Source organism: Nothobranchius furzeri, chromosome 1 (assembly GCF_043380555.1).
Source record: "Nothobranchius furzeri strain GRZ-AD chromosome 1, NfurGRZ-RIMD1, whole genome shotgun sequence".
Lineage (NCBI taxonomy): Eukaryota > Metazoa > Chordata > Actinopteri > Cyprinodontiformes > Nothobranchiidae > Nothobranchius > Nothobranchius furzeri.
In genome coordinates, this window is record NC_091741.1 from 56,615,338 (window position 1) to 56,630,555 (window position 15,218).

Here is a 15,218-nt window from a genome sequence, read left to right on the forward strand (position 1 = left end):
CTGCTGTTATGTTGCATCTTGGCCTGGTCACGGTCGTAAATGAGAATGGTTAAATAAAAGTCAAATCAATTTTTTTTACTAGTTTCTGTTGGAGTGTGGTGAATGACAAATGAACCCAACTTGTGACTTCATCAGTATTTAATAGCATTATTTTCATCTAATTTTAAAACTTAATTTCAATAATTATTGTTGGCTAATTTTGTTCCAGCCTCTATGATGATTTAGGCCAGGGCAGAGACATGAAGAACAAAACCTGTTCTGGTAAAAACCAAATTCTGAAAGTTCATCTTAAATATAATATCTCAATTGTTTTGAGATCTAAATGGTCTTTAACTTTGCTGTTGTGTGATAAAGTAAAACTTAAAGAGCAAATTGCAGGTTAGAGACTCCCATGAACCAATGTTTAGAGAAACATAATAGAAACTCAATTTAAATTTTTTTTTACACATATATAAATTATTTAGGCTTTTAGAGTCATTTTTGTGAGAAAGGTTTATTTTTTTGCCAAACCAAGTTATGTCAGCTGAGGGAGTCCTGTAAGCTTAATCCAGAGAAAAATATGGATTCTAATGCCGGCTCTGACACAGAGGAAAATGTAAATGTTTATAATTCTATTTATGATGGACCAAAACCATAAAGTTATGAGTTTGCTGCTCGCCCCAGAGAGCAGAGACAAACCAGAGTGAGGAACCATCAGCCAAAGTAGAGATTGTGCTGCGATGTGAGGAGAAGCACGGGGGAAGCAGCAGGTGTCTTGTGAGCCCAGCGCGGACCTCCCTGTCCCGGTATCGACCCATGTGGGCTACAGAAGTCCGTCTTTTCAGCTGCACTTAACACCCTCAGGCAGGGAGATAGAGGCGTCGATTCTCTTATTTGGAAACCCGTGGAATCGATGTCCAGACAAGCTGGAGTTTGTACAGCCTTTACAAATGAGTTTATCAAAATGAACAGAATCCAGAACTAGTAAACACACACACTGACTTGATAACACAACCTCTCTACCCTAAAACTACACACTCTCCACACTGAGCTGAGGCAGTGCTTAACTTCTAACTCCCTTTGGTTACGTCAGAGGTTAAGGTTTAGAAAAAAAAGAGCCTTTTTAGAAGCTTTGCTGAGAAAGGCCACTTTTAAAACAAAATATCCACAATAAGCATTTCAAATATTATTTTTTGGACAGCATTTTATATGAATTAGAAAAATAAATCACCTGCAATATGTTCTGTAAAGGTGTGGAGCTCTGAAAAACATGTTTTTCTTATCTTATTTCTGATTATAATCAGTCACTCTGAGTTTTTCATGCAGGCTGAACATGAAAATAGTCTCCTACACCTATCTCCTGCATTAGCTTCTGAATGAGAATAGATGATGAAAATCTAGGATATGCATGGCCTGACAGATTTGCATTGCATTGTCACTTAACAAGCATGAACTCACTCGCGACAAGGCTGTTGTTGGTTTAGCGTTCAGAAAACAGCAGAGAACGTCGGCTTGTAAAAGCTAACCATTAGCATTAGAAACTCCAAGGCAGAACTCCTCCACGCTTGTGTTATTTGTTAAGATAAAACACCAAAGTTGCAAAGCAAACAGAGTCAGTGGTAGTTACATTGCTGTTAACCAATCAGAGGTGAAATGTCCAAACATCAGGAAGTAAAACTCCAAACCATGCCATCTGAATCTCAGCTCTGATGTGGGTCATACCCCCAGAATGACTTACAAGGCGTTCAATTTAAATAATTAATCTACTTTTAGTAACTTCTTGATTAAAGTGACAATGTGTAGTTTTTACCATTAATTTCTGGAAATGTCCATATGTTGTTGGAAATGAATGAAATGATGCCCAGTTGTTGAAACATATTGGCAGCTTTATGATAAATAATTATAAAAATCAGGTCTAAAATACATTGGAGTGAGTCTAAGTCTCTGGGAAATGCCATATTAGATGCCATGTTTCCATCTACGGGAGCCCATGAGGACAAAATGCATTTACTGATTTGTAACAAACGGTTACAAAGCTTTCATCATTCTTAAATGTTGCTGTTTTACATATTTACATCTTCACTTGTTGCTAGGGATGAAAGGGAGTCTGATGTGCTTGTTATTTTGCTAAAGTTTGCACCACCCAGGGCTTTTTGACCCTTATGGGCATCACTTGGTAAGGCCTTACTTCAACACAAAAATACTGTTTGCTTGCCACGATTTAGGTATCTCCTGCCCCCTATTGCCAGGAAAAATAGACACTGTCACTTTAAGACATCTTTACATCCTCTACCCTTTAATTACTATATTTAGGTTGTTGGTCTCATTGTGGTTTCTGCTAATTTTATGACTGATTTCTCAAGCAAAGAAATTTGTGTTATGTTTATTAAATATGATGGTTGTATGGTATTTTTAGAGCTGAGAGATTCAGCTTGGAACTACTTCTTCCTCTTTATATATATATATATATATATATATATATATATATATATATATATATATATATATATACACAGGGAGTGCCACATTATTGGGCAAATGAGTATTTTGTCCACATCATCCTCTTCATGCATTTTGTCTTACTTGAAGCTGTATAGGCTCGAAAGCCTACTACCAATTAGGCATATTAGGTGATGTGCATCTCTGTAATGAGAAGGGGTGTGGTCTAATGACATCAACACCCAATATCAGGTGTGCATAATTAGGCAACTTCCTTTCCTTTGGCAAAATGGGTCAAAAGAAGGACTTGACGGGCTCAGAAAAGTCAAAAATAGTGAGATATGTTGCAGAGGGATGCAGCAGTCTTAAAATTGCAAAGCTTCTGAAGCCTGATCATTGAACAATCAAGTGTTTCATTCAAAATAGTCAACAGGGTCACAAGAAGCGTGTGGAAAAAACTAAGGCGCAAAATAACTGCCCATGAACTGAGGAAAGTCAAGCGTGCAGCTGCCAAGATGCCACCAGTTGGTCCATATTTCAGAGATGCAACATCACTGGAGTGCCCAAAAGCACAAGGTGTGCAACACTCAGAGACATGGCCAAGGTAAGAAAGGCTGAAAGACGACCACCACTGAACAAGACACACACGCTGAAACGTCAAGACTGGGCCAAGAAATATCTCAAGACTGATTTTTCTAAGGTTTTATGGACTGATGAAATGAGAGTGAGTCTTGATGGGCCAGATGGATGGGCCTGTGGCTGGATTGGTAAAGGGCAGAGAGCTCCAGGCCGACTCAGACGCCAGCAAGGTGGAGTACTGGTTTGGGCTGGTATCATCAAAGATGAGCTTGTGGGGCCTTTTCAGGTTGAGGATGGAGTCAAGCTCAACTCCCAGTCCTACTGCCAGTTTCTGGAAGACACCTTCTTCAAGCAGTGGTACAGGAAGAAGTCTGCATCCTTCAAGAAAAACATGATTTTCATGCAGGACAATGCTCCATCACACGCGGGTCCAAGTACTCCACAGCGTACTGGACTGGAGAGAGTGTCGACCTCTGGACTGGAAAGGGCGTCGATCACAGGACTGGGAGAGTCGACCTCCATCGACTTCTGGTCCGGAGGCGTGGACTTCTGGTCCGTCGACTTCTGGTCCGTGGGCGTCGGCTTCTGGACTGTCAGCTTCTGGACCGTCGATTTCTGGAGTGGAGGAGGAGTTGCTATAGACGGGACCGCTTGGACAGGCTGGACCGGATGTGGTGCGACCTCCGGGACCACCACGGGAACGGAATGTGGTGCACCCACCGGGACCACCGCTGGAACAGGATGCAGTGCGACCTCCGGGATCACTGCTTGAACTGGATGCGGTGTGACCTCCGGGACCACCGCTAGGACAGGAGCTGACTGAACTGGTGGTGCCGGAAACTGGGAGAGCAGGGAGGTTAGATTGTCCAGCTGGAGCTCCTGGAGACTGAGGCTCTGATGGAATTGGGCCAGCACAGCTCTGAGACTGGCGAGCTCTGCTGGGTGGACTGCGCGTTCGATCCTTTGGCCAAGAGATGAGGGAGCTGCAGACTGGACCAGAACCTTCTTCTGGTAATTCGGGGAGGATAGGGTGCCCAACTGGAACTCCTGGAGGCTGACGAGTTGACGGATCCGGCCAAGCTCCGCCTGGAGGCCGGCGAGCTCTGTCAGCTGGGCTGTAGGTGTGGTCCCTCCACCTGCAGATGACGGAGGCGCTGATTGGACCGGAGACGGGGACTGCTGGTCTGACTGGGGGCGGGTCCATGCTGGCGCGCCAAGCCGGAGCTGCAGCGAGCTCGCGGCTCCGTCCTGGGCCCGGGGTGACGGTGGAGCCCGGCATCCTTCCCAACGCCGTGGGCCAACTCCGGGGGAGCACACAGCCAGTCTGGTGCGCACGGAGCAGGAGCTGGATCCTTTACAGGGTTGGCTTATTCTGTCACAACGTGCCGGTGAGTGAGACGGAGGTGAGGATCCAAGTGCAGGGGAAGAAACAGGCAGGGAAGCAGACAGGAACATTTAAAACACTGATTTAATGGAGGACACGCAGGACAATGAAACAATGAACCAACCAGACAAACTGGACTAACAGGGTTTAAATACAGGAGGAGCTGGGACCTTGGGTGATTGGGAGACGAGAGGCAGGTGGGAGCAGGGGCGGATTAAAGACTGAAGAAGATCGGGGCTCAACACACGTGCGCGCGCGCGCACACGCACGCACACACACGTGACTCCCACTAGTCAACATATATATCTGTCTTGTACCACATAATTTTTAATCTGAAGCTACATATTAAGCATATTAAGCAATATTGTTCCTGTTAGTGTTTAGTGTGAGATGACAGTAAATATTCCCTTTCTTTCTCCATCAACTTTACCTGATAGTAAGCTAACTTTAGGCAAACCAGCAGCACAACAAATATTTTCAAATAAGACTCACAAACCTGAGTCAACACCAGTCTCATCAAAGCTGGGGTTCTGTCGCCGCACTTTTGGTCTAAAAAACGTCCTTATGTCCATCTTCACTCATGCGTTTCAGGCAGAGTGTAGAAAAAACCAGGCACTGCAGAGGAAGCCGGCTGCTGAAGGGCTTCTTCAGTGGTGGAGGCTCAGGCAGGCTGTATACAAACTACTGCTAGCTCCTCCCTCTCTGTTGGACTTTGGTATGTTACTTCCACGTTTGAGATCCGGGGCTTTTCATTAAAGATTTGGGGCTTGAGCCCAAGTAGCCGGGCCTAATGCCGCCCCTGGGTGGGAGCAATTAACATGGACACAGGACTGAACAGAATGGGGAGAAAGGACAGGGTGTGACACATTGTCCTAATTTACAAAGTGAAAGTGTAAAATATGCACACACACACACACACACACACACACACACACACACACACACACACACACACACACACACACACAGTAAATGTTGTACCTATCTGAATGTACCCCATCATCCTAAGCTTAGATAAACATCTGGACTATACAGTTACAGAAACTAACAGATGTGTGATTTCATAAAGTAGTAAAAAGTAAAAAAGGCTGTGATGCAGAGTAATAAAGAGTAATAAAGACTGCGATGCAGAGTATTATCTGTTGGACTTATAGTTTTCTTACTTTAAAAGTTGTCTCTTGATCATGTAAGTGCAAAAACTATGTTTAATGAAAATAGAAGCTGATCTACATGCATCCGAACGGAGGTGGATGCAGGGGTAAAGGCTGACTCTGGTGAGGAGAAACACACACACACACACACACACACACACACACACACACACACACACACACACACAGCTTCATTCCACATTAAAAGAATGAGGCTGACAAATTTCGACTCATCAGGTACAGAGGAGTGAGACCTCTATCAGAGATTGAAGAAGGGTGGTGATCTATTAAAATATTTTCTTCTTGGGAGGTGAAATATATTTCCTCAGGCTCTTATTGTGAAGTTAATATGTTCAATTGTAATTCATGCTGTAATCATTTTCTAGACAGGAGTCATCCTTGATTAATCAAATAGGCTTTTAGCAGTTCTGTCAGATATAAATATACTCTTAACTCTTAACAGCGCTTTGTATCTGTGAAAGGCGCTATATAAATAAACTTTTACTTACTTACTTACTTAACTTCTGGTTCAAATAAGTTTAAGGGTATATTCCACCCCTAAGTGATATTTAGTCTGTTCCCATATTCCCCAGGATTAGAGAAGTGGGAAAACGCATTTTGTAACCAGCCCAGTCATTGTCCTAATCTGGTAGTGCTCTGTTAGCTTTAGCTTAGCATACAAAATGTAAGTGAATGGTAACAACTGGCACTTTGTGTGAAAAAGTTGTGAAAATTACTCAATAATTACCTTAATTTTTCTTGGTGACCTCAATAATCAACTTCAATTTAGACTTGGGGCTAAGTATGTAAACTGTATGGCATGAAAACATGACGCAGCGGCTCCAAGATTCACCGTTAACTGTCAGAAGGTTTACTGTATAACGTGTACAACATTTCACCATAATGCATCATGCCCTTGTGCCTTGCAGCTGTGATTTAAAATGGTGCTTTGTTGTAATGTAGTCCCACGCCTAAAGCAGCTCCTGTAAGTCTTCTGTGTTGCTTATTAATTTCATTTGCAGTTCATATGATTATTGAGGCCAACAAAAAACATGGATCATGATTGAGTAATTTTCATGACTTTTTTACACAAAATGCAAGCTGTTACATTGTTTATGCTAAGCTGGTTGCAAAATACCTCTGAGGAATATGGCAATAGACTAAAGTTCACTTAGAGGTAGGGTATTCCTTTAAGGATGAGTTCTCTGACTTTGCATTGTAAGCTGACAAGGAAGAACTGTTGCATCCATGTTTCCTACACCACGTCAACATTTTTCCTCATTTTGTGCAGAAAGACCATCTGAGAAAGCTTTCCCTCAACGCTAACAACATTTACAAAACCGTTGTACTAAAGATCAACTTTCTCTGCCATCCACTCATGTCTGGGATGCTGCACCTATTGGACAATCACGTTTATTTTAGGTTTCATAAAGTATGATCACACAATACAGTTTTAATTATATACATTTTTGAAATGGTAAACTGGTAGTTACATCCCTATTATACTGTTAAACCAGAAAAGCCTAAAATAAAAATAAAAAGCATCAGCAGTTTGGACAAGTGATTAATCTATTTAAAAAAGTTATTTCCTTTTTGTAATCTGTGATTAAAAAATAAAATGTTCTGAGTTGGAAAATACACTCAGCATCTTAACTTCTATTTTCCATCAAGATGACTGATTTTTAACGCTTGTTCTTATCACCTAAAATTATGCTAGTTAAGCACAAATATTAGCTCTTTTTATTGTTTTGTCAATTTCAGCAGAAACCAAAATTAGTTCTCTAGTGCGCCCTCAAATTAAAATAAAGCTACTGGGGTGACGGTGGAACAGCAGTTAAGTGCTCGCCCCGTAATCGGAAGGTTGCAGGTTCGAGCCCCGCTCAGACTGTTGCTGTGTCCTTGGGCAAGATACTTAACCCACGTTGCCTGCTGGTGGTGGTCAGAGGGACCGGTGGCGCCAGTGCTCGGCAGCCTCGCCTCTGTCAGTGCTCCCCAGGGCAGCTGTGGCTACATTGAAGCTCATCACCACCAGTGTGTGAATGTGTGTGTGATTGGGTGAATGACTGATTGTGTTGTAAATCGCCTTGGGGGGTTCCAGGACTCTAGAAGGTGCTATATCAAATACAGGCCATTTACCATTATTATGGTTTGTAGATTTTTATTGGCAGCTCCTTGTGAACAGTTTGACATTTCCGGAAATTAATTTATTGACTTTCTTTAATTTCCACAAGCTGTAAAAGAAACCTCACACCAGACTCTTCGCGAGAAAAGTGGCGCAACAGCCTGCAGCCGTAGGTTTAGCTTAGCGAATGATGGCTGAAGGAAGAGGGAAACAGCCTGGCTGTGTCACAAAGAATTACCTATTGTGATCTGCACACGGCTGCTTCACAAACTCACTATGACAACAAGACTCCAGGGAGTCTCTGCAAAGAGCCAAAACAGAATCCCAAAAGGTACAAATGTACATTTACAGCAGCGCTGAGCTTTGGAAAAACTAGAGTTCTTCATGAGTTCTGTCCCAACATGAGTTGTTGGCTTTTCTTTTACATTTGCTGACATGAATGTGATAATTAATTGCAAAATTGTTGATATTAATTCCTTCCAATTCTGTCAGTTTTAGACAATCTGATAAAAGATGGTTCATTTTTGTTAAATCAAATCTTTGTTTGTTCTACCCACTCTGGTGTATTTCAGTCCAAACAAGTTATCTCAGTTTTCATAAAATTACCCACAATTGTTTATGATCAAACCAAAACAAGTATATTTCTAAATAAACAAACAATTGCCTAATGTTATAAATATATCGTGCTTATGCGAAGCAGCAGTTGCTCATGATGAGAGAAAAGTTCACACCCTTCTGGTGTTTTTTGTATTGGAATAAAAATAAAAATGATCTCATCTTTCTTGGGTTGTGAAATCATAAAAATATAACATCGAGTTTAAAAACATAACTCCAACGTCAGCGTTTCATAATTCAATTTCATTTATTTATACAGCGCCAAATCACGACAAGAGTCGTCTCAAGGCACTTCACACAGTCACCATTCCAATACAGGTCAGGTCATTAAGCCAATCAGTAAAATGTTTCCTATATAACAAACCCAGCAGATTGCATCAAGTCACTGACTAGTGTCAGTGACTTGATGCAATCCTCATACTAAGAAAGCATGTAGCAACAGTGGAGAGAAAAACTCCCTTTTAACAGGAAGAAACCTCCAGAGAATCCTGGCTCAGTATAAGCAGCCATCCGCCACGACTGACTGGGGATTGAGAAGACAGAGCAGACACATGCAGCCTGGCGGGTGACCAGGTAAACCCTGGCGGCTGCCAGGCTTGCATAGCGCTGGGGGACGCCCTGCCCTTTATTCACATATTCTTTTCACAAACCGGCAGGAATCACCCGAAGACATGGGAATTGCCACGTGAGTGAATGAATGAAGCTTGAGCAAGTTGTTGTTGTTTTCCAGGCGCACATGGTATACGTCATTTGAGTTATTGTTGTGATTGGCTAAAGACAAAATACGGGAGCCAGTGCCAGCCAGGCATTAACTTGCGCATCCTCCAATAAACTCAAAATGCACATAGAGATCTGGCTGCTGCCAGGTTAGCAGCGCACTGCTCCTCACAGGAATAGGTCAAATCTGGAGATGTAATTTCACCAGTGTGTGATGATGAATATGGGACTTTAACTTTCCAAGTATACCAGACTTGTTCAGTCTTTTTCTACTTGCTCTGCCACATTAACCTGCTAACTGGTGCCTGCTGAGTCTGAAATGGAGCTCTGGGGTTTTGGTCACTTCTTAAAAGCTCTACATGGTGTGACTCCGTTTGGACATTCTTCCTTGAGATGATTGTCAGTAGTCTTACATTTTGTTTTACTTTTTTGTTATGATTGGTGTTCAGATTGTTTGAAAATGATCTTTGACCCTTCCACAAATGTGGTTGTCTGCCATCTCTTCTGAGAGGCGGTCAAGTTCATTTGATCGGTAGAACCTGGTTAATACAGGGAGTGCAGAATTATTAGGCATGTTGTATTTTTGAGGAATAATTTTATTATTGAACAACAACCATGTTCTCAATGAACCCAAAAAACTCATTAATATCAAAGCTGAATGATTTTGGAAGTAGTTTTTAGTTTGTTATTAGTTTTAGCTATTTTAGGGGGACATCTGTGCGTGCAGGTGACTATTAGTGTGCATAATTATTAGGCAATTTAACAAAAAACAAATATATACCCATTTCAATTATTTATTTTTACCAGTGAAACCAATATAACATCTCCACATTCCCAAATATACATTTCTGACATTCAAAAACAATACAAAAACAAATCAGCGACCAGTATAGCCACCTTTCTTTGCAAGGACACTCAAAAGCCTGCCATCCATGGATTCTGTCAGTGTTTTGATCTGTTCACCATCAACATTGCATGCAGCAGCAACCACAGCCTCCCAGACACTGTTCAGAGAGGTGTACTGTTTTCCCTCCTTGTAAATCTCACATTTGATGATGGACCACAGGTTCTCAATGGGGTTCAGATCAGGTGAACAAGGAGGCTATGTCATTAGTTTTTCTTCTTTTATACCCTTTCTTGCCAGCCACGCTGTGGAGTACTTGGACGCGTGTGATGGAGCGTTGTCCTGCATGAAAATCATGTTTTTCTTGAAGGATGCAGACTTCTTCCTGTACCACTGCTTGAAGAAGGTGTCTTCCAGAAACTGGCAGTAGGACTGGGAGTTGAGCTTGACTCCATCCTCAACCTGAAAAGGCCCCACAAGCTCATCTTTGATGATACCAGCCCAAACCAGTACTCCACCTCCACCTTGCTGGCGTCTGAGTCGGACTGGAGCTCTCTGCCCTTTACCAATCCAGCCACGGGCCCATCCATCTGGCCCATCAAGACTCACTCTCATTTCATCAGTCCATAAAACCTTAGAAAAATCAGTCTTGAGATATTTCTTGGCCCAGTCTTGACGTTTCAGCTTGTGTGTCTTGTTCAGTGGTGGTCGTCTTTCAGCCTTTCTTACCTTGGCCATGTCTCTGAGTATTGCACACCTTGTGCTTTTGGGCACTCCAGAGATGTTGCAGCTCTGAAATATGGCCAAACTGGTGGCAAGTGGCATCTTGGCAGCTGCACGCTTGACTTTTCTCAGTTCATGGGCAGTTATTTTGCGCCTTGGTTTTTCCACACGCTTCTTGCGACCCTGTTGACTATTTTGAATGAAACCCTTGATTGTTCGATGATCACGCTTCAGAAGCTTTGTAGTTTTAAGACTGCTGCATCCCTCTGCAAGATATCTCACAATTTTTGACCTTGCTGAGCCTGCCAAGTCCTTCTTTTGACCCATTTTGCCAAAGGAAAGGAAGTTGCCTAATAATTATGCACACCTGATATAGGGTGTTTATGTCATTAGACCACACCCCTTCTCATTACAGAGATGCACATCACCTAATATGCTTAACTGGTAGTAGGCTTTCGAGCCTATACAGCTTGGAGTAAGACAACATGCATGAAGAGGATGATGTGGACAAAATACTCATTTGCCTAATAATTCTGCACTCCCTGTACAGTAGAAGCAAAAAATGGCAGACTTTGCTTTCCACACACAAACTTCCCATTTCAAACCCTAGACCTGAAATAGGAAAGGCCTGTCTTTTGACCATGAATGTAAATAGAAAAAGACTTCTGGTAACTTGCATGTTGAGTTTCATCAGGCCTGAAGAAGCACTCAGTACAGCCATAAAGAATAGGGAAAGGTCATTGGTTGGGTAAAAAAAATAACAAAACCAAAGTTTGGGCAACAATCCAGATCAGTGGATCTGCATTTGGAAGACCTCAGCTGCTTCTCAGCGACATTCAGTCACAAAACCGCCACCCTCTTCCCCTTGATCCAAATCAACATCAGCCATTAGATAAACACACACACGCACACGCACACACACACACACGTACAATTCCATTTATTTCTCTTTAAAAAGGTCACAATTTTCTCTGGCTAAACGCCCTGCGTTATTGATAATTTTATGCATAAACAAATGGCAAATTTGTGCCACATAAATATGTATTAGCAATTAATAATGGTGGCGTGTGAGGGGACGCCAGGTGCATGCAGAGTGGGGCCGGCTGGCTGCCACTGAAGCCGCCGAGCTGGACTGGTGGCTTTATGCTTCTAGCTTGTTTCTCCCCGCGGTTCCTGCACAACCACCAACCGCTTCACAGTGGCCACTAACACACACACACACACACACACACACACACACACACACACACACACACACACACACACACACACACACACACACACACACACACTCAAAGAACTTACAGAACAACAGCAGATGTGTATTCAACAAAAAGAAAGTGTACACACGTTACACCTGTGTATTGTTTCATTCCTAATACATTTAGTCAGGAATACATTTGCACTAATGCACAAATAGGTGCACCGTAAGACAAATCAGATGTGCAAACAGGAAAAGCCTGAGGGAGGGATGGCACAGGAGGCGTAATGCTACCTCTCTCTCTCTCCCACCTGGAAAACAATGCATCCATTATTGTGCTGCTCACACACCGCCGAGAGCAGCCTGCAACTCTCTGGGGCAGCAGAGTTAAAAATATTTTCAGCAAAGCAGATAAAGAAATTAGAAGTGGGTCAGGCGGAGGAGGTCACAGATCGGGTCCATATTAATAATTAGCACATCCCTAATTCAAATTTGACTCAATTTTCTGTCACAAAAAAACTAAACTGTGATGTAAACCTGACAAATATCCACCTCTTCTGAGAGTAAACAAAAACAGCATGTACCAATTTAAAATACTATGCAGGCGTTGCAGTGGCTGCCTTTGTGTGTCCGACTGATTATGTGTGTGTGTGTCATGTTGTCCGTCTGTTGTGGTGAACGCAGGCTGGCTCCCCTGTAGAGCACAATCACCCTGCTTGGCTAAACACAATCACACAACCTCAACCCGACTTACATGGGCCACTGAGGAGAAAAGAGAGAGGAGGGGAACTACATGGACGTGTGTGTGTGTGTGTGTGTGTGTGTGTGTGTGTGTGTGTGTGTGTGTGTGTGTGTGTGTGTGTGTGTGTGTGTGTGTCCTGGGAGGACTTACAGGACAAAAGGCAGCCCCATCTGCTCCATTGTCACAGGGTCTTTAATACGGATCAGATAAACATGACATTTGGGATGAGCGGCCAAGCTCACATTATAAACCCTGACATCAGAGCTGTGTCTACCTCTGTGTTGTGTGTGTGTGTGTGTGTGTGTGTGTGTGTGTGTGTGTGTGTGTGTGTGTGTGTGTGTGTGTGTGTGTGTGTGTGTGTGTCTAGGTGTGTGAGTGTGTCTGTTGTATAACCCTCCTCCCATTCTCCACGAGCTGGATCTGCAGTGGCTATGTGAGGATTAGCGTCCCATTGGCCTAATCAGAGGGGGTAATCAGACTACACTCCATCATGACAACAATCAGCCAACAGAGACACACATCTGCCTATTGAGATCAGCTCTAAATCCATAATAGTGATGAAACATCTGGTCATTTGGGGCTCAGTGCAATCAAGTTGAGGGATTGGGACAGTTGCAGATGGCAGACCTGTAGTGGTTATCTGTTTCAGACCACATGCAAACACAGGCAGACGGTCAAAGGCCACAGCGTCTCACTCAATGAGCTCACATCAGTCATAACCATTAATTTGGAACATTGTAGTTCAGTCAGGCTTTGTTAACCTTTTTTACTCAATAAAAATAACAGTGCTATCATCTAGAGGTTCACCTCGCTTGCTGTGACCTGGATAAATCATGTCAAGGATCTACTCAATTAGTCGGGGGCCTCTTGGCTCCACCTACTATCCACCACTCTCCCTGGAACTTTAAACCAGTATCTCACTGATTGGTATTTGGATAATCAAAATTATAAGGCAATATGCCAGTTTTCAGCGTGATCAGAAGTTATCTGTACAGGACTGTAAAAGGTTGGAACATGGACTAGCATATTAACACCACTATAGACCCGAGCAAAGCCCCAATTAAAGCAGATGTGCCCCTGATCCATCAGTTAATTCCTTGATCTGTGCCTGCATCACACGTGAAACATTAGCCAAGACAGTTACACTCCTGTGATTGAGGCAAATATTCAAGTTCTCAAAATAAATTTTAGCACCAAGCATGCTGAGCCACACGACCCTATTTACCCTAAGGTCAGAGTCTCTCTGGGCTGTGGCTGTTGGTGAATGTGGACGCCATTTGGGAGGGAGTTTCAGAAAAGTCATGAAAGCTCTTATTTTAGTTTACGAGTCAGAAAATGTAAAAAATGTGAGACAACTTTAAGAAGGGTTGTGATGATAATTATCTGTGATGGATTGGTGACCAAATGATAGAATATGTATAATCCAAATGGGATAAAATTACTAATAAAATTATAAATTCTGTCACACCATGGGTGGAGACTTAAATTACCCACACTTCCTGTTGGAGGAATGAGAGAGAGCGGTACTGGCAAGGTTTTCACATTCAGACTTCTGTTCAGGCAGCGGAGCAAAGCAAAGCAATTCCCCGCCAGGACAACAGAGGGTGCAGCGTTTTTCTGAGGTATTCTGCCAACATAACACTGATGAATCTGGTCCACAATAGTGTGTTTATATATTTCAGAGACTTTATAACACGGACAAATTTGCCCTTCATTTTCCTCCACCTCTTCATGCAGTCACCATCTCTAAACCCACATTTCCCGTCGTTTCCGTCCATGTTCGCTCCGTATTTTGTACTCCCTCAGTTAATGAATAAATGTTCATATTTTAGGACTTTTTCCATGATGCGTTCTTCAAACTGTTCTGGGTCTGCCGCTAAATATCTGTTTACGTTTTAACGGAGCTACAGAGCTACAGTGGTGCTGGTGACGAATATACAGGAAGCGGTGTTCTGACCAATCACAAGTTTGCGGTCTCCGTCACTTTCGACGGATGTTTAAAACTTTGGGCGTGTCTCTGTCACCCTCTGTGAGACTGTCGGTGAGCCCTTGCAGCGATGCATAACAGTGTTGCGTGTCTCCGCACCGACACAGATGGAGAAGTATAAATCAGGCGTGGCTCATGGTATTCCGGCTGAGCCCTATTCTTTTCAGTGGCGGGGGCCGGTCATAGCCCAGATACGGCTCCGGATCTGCGTGTAGCTCTGTGGGCTTTTTATCATTAGAATAAAACCGACAAACATAAACTCTCTTCTGGGAGTTTATGTTTGTTTGGCTTCAAGCGTTAACGCTTAAAGACGAAGAACATGGAGGCGAGTGGTTTCGAGCCGTAACGTGTTCATCTGCGGCTCAGACTCTGCTGGAGTCAGGTGCGGTGCAGTCACATAGACAGTACAGACAATGCCACCCTTCACCTCTTTAGCCATCAGCTGTGGCTGATTATAAATAAACGTGGAGCAGAGTTTTAACCTGAAGGTATAGATATGATTTAGGGATGAAATATTCAATTTTAAGCATGTAGCACTAAATTGCCAAAATAATCATCACACATATCTACAGTAATAAAAAGTTGATTTAGGTGTTACTCACTCTTTATTAGGACTGAATGAGCTTTCCCTGAACCGGTTTGTAGTTTTGAAACTGCCGAAATGTGCATACCAAATTGGTGTGATTTCAACTAAAAATGTGTTTTCAAAAAATTCGCTCAAAAAAAAAAACATCA